The sequence below is a fragment of the Trachymyrmex septentrionalis genome, unplaced genomic scaffold (genome assembly GCF_001594115.1).
Source record: "Trachymyrmex septentrionalis isolate Tsep2-gDNA-1 unplaced genomic scaffold, Tsep1.0 scaffold74, whole genome shotgun sequence".
NCBI classification, from domain to species: domain Eukaryota; kingdom Metazoa; phylum Arthropoda; class Insecta; order Hymenoptera; family Formicidae; genus Trachymyrmex; species Trachymyrmex septentrionalis.
The window spans coordinates 12,781-15,360 of NW_017305927.1; positions in this window are offsets into that span (position 1 = coordinate 12,781).

The window sequence follows — 2,580 nt, forward strand, 5'->3', positions numbered from 1 at the left end:
AAACATTTTTTTAGGTATTTTAAATTTTTTTATTCTGATGTTAGATTTATCATGATCAATCACCCAAAAAATTTCTAAATTTATATGTATTTTTTATTTTTAACAATGGTTTAAAATTAAAATCTGCCATGTTGGATGCGCTAATTTGAATTATTTATTTTTCATGTCAAAAGTCAAGATTAGAAACTCGAAAAAACTCTCCAAAAACCGACTGTCATGCGTTTCAAACAATGATTTAAAATTTTAGTTTGCCATATTAAGTCATTTCAAAATTTTTAATTCTGACATTATAATCGTGTTGGCGACCAGAAAAATTTATTATGGTAAACGTCCTAGTGACTGGACATATACCTATTTCCGAACATTAACACAATATTTAGTATTATATAAATTTCAAATTTTTTGAATACCATATTGTAATTTAATACCATATTATAATTGCCAAACATAATTTCAATATTTTAATAACAAGAGCATTTGATAAATTAATAATAATTAATACGTCCGGATATGTGTACATCCTATATAATGTATATCTTAATATAACTCTTTTGTAATAACACTCCATTGGCCACATTTTGATATACCAAAAAATAGTATAAAAATTAAATTATCACAAAAGATCAAACTTTCGAATGATTGCAATAAAACATAAATACAGTGTAAGACAGTGTATTAATTACTCTGTATGCTAACCATTATTGCAGTAACCAATAGTTTTTATAATGCCTCTATTAATTATGTACATTATATTATGTTACATTTAATAAATGTATCTAGAGAAGTTACAAATTTTAAAACTATATTAAACAGGATTTATTCAATTGCGTTTTCAGAACATAGTCTTATTTTAAGATTGGATGTATGTGCTGACTATTATTTTTGTATGTATGACTATTACTTTTGTATACTATTGTAAATTAATAAAGATTTATATTAAGACAATTGATATTAGTATTTTGTTCTTGTTTCAATAATCGAATCACTGCCATAATTTTCCTAGAGTTCCGCGAAAAAACATCTTGCTTTAAATAAAGATTGACGTACTATTCCTGAGAGGAATGACTCCGTTCGCTTACAAATTGATTGCTTACAGTACCGTTTGTTTATGTCATAATTGTCAACGGCTTGTTTGCGCACAAATTTATTATTTAGATGCACTATTCTCTGTATTAAAAATACAAATTCCTTATTTTAAAAAAACAAATTCTGTATTTAAAAATCAAATTGTTTAACGTCACAGTAGATTTTCTTTTAAATATCAAACATTAACTTTTAATGTTAAAGTATGTTTTTACCACTTAAAGACATTTAGACTTTGTACCAAAATTTCTTCGAAATGGATACCTTACAATTAGTGATACATGTGTCATATCTGGTAAAATGTTTTCATGCATATGTATATAAATAGATACAAATGCGCATGAATGTGTATACACATTCATAAATATTTTATGAATAATTTGCGCATTTTTTGTTTTAGCATAAAATCAAGTTTGGAGAAATATAAAAGAATTGTCATAATTATGTAACTACATATTTATTTATAAATATTATACATAATTATGCACAAGTAATATTTTATTTTCCATAGTAATATTTTTAAAACAATGAAAAAATTATTGTAATTATTTTTTATATTTTTTCTTTATTTTACTATATTTGTTATAATAAACGATAATTTGGATATAGCTCCAAATGATACCCGCTTGCGATTAACTTAAAATTTTGCATGTAAATTCTAATCGATGTGAAAAATATAAAACACAGTCTCAATTTCGAGAAATATAAAAAAATTTTTATTTTACTTTTTATTTAGGTAGATTTTGTTTTGCATGGAAAATCGTGAGCCTCTTGGCAGGCACCTTGAGAGGTCAGGTAGATGCAAAGCACTATAATATAAGTATTTGCATCCGCCATTTTTAGTCCTCGTTTCTTATTAACACATTTCTTATTAACATATCACTGCTAGTTTAAACCCTATAAAAAAAAAACGCCATATTTTAATTAATTTAATTTTGTGTTGCGACATGTATAAAAAGTGTGGCTTTTAATTGCTTATATCTCAGTACCGAAATCTCAATCTCATTGCAATTGTACAAGCGTAACAATGTCTTCTAGTAAAATTTGTATAGCATCAATTTTAAGAAATTCTGTTTTTGGTCTACGAGTACTACCTTAAACAAGGACGTAAAATTAAATAAAAGATTTAGCAGTGACTATTTATATAATATATATACTGGGGATTTCGTCTTCGGCATTGTCAACACGTTAATTTTACACGACGATGTTGCTATGTTCGTCAGTGTTTCGTCTGACAATTGCATCTTCTAGAAAAATTGTTTTTTTGAAATACTCTCATCTATGCATATAATCTCATACAAAGTAACACTTATATTCATCACTTCTTTCTTCAGTTCGTCATTATTGTTAAGAGAAGTCATAATTGTACTTGATCTGTTTCGTCGTCAATTGCAGTTTGTTCTTCACTTGTCATACAGGTGGTGTCATTTTTGTGACTATAAAAATAAGTAATTTTTTGTACATAAAATGTATTTTGATATATTTCAATAATCTGTC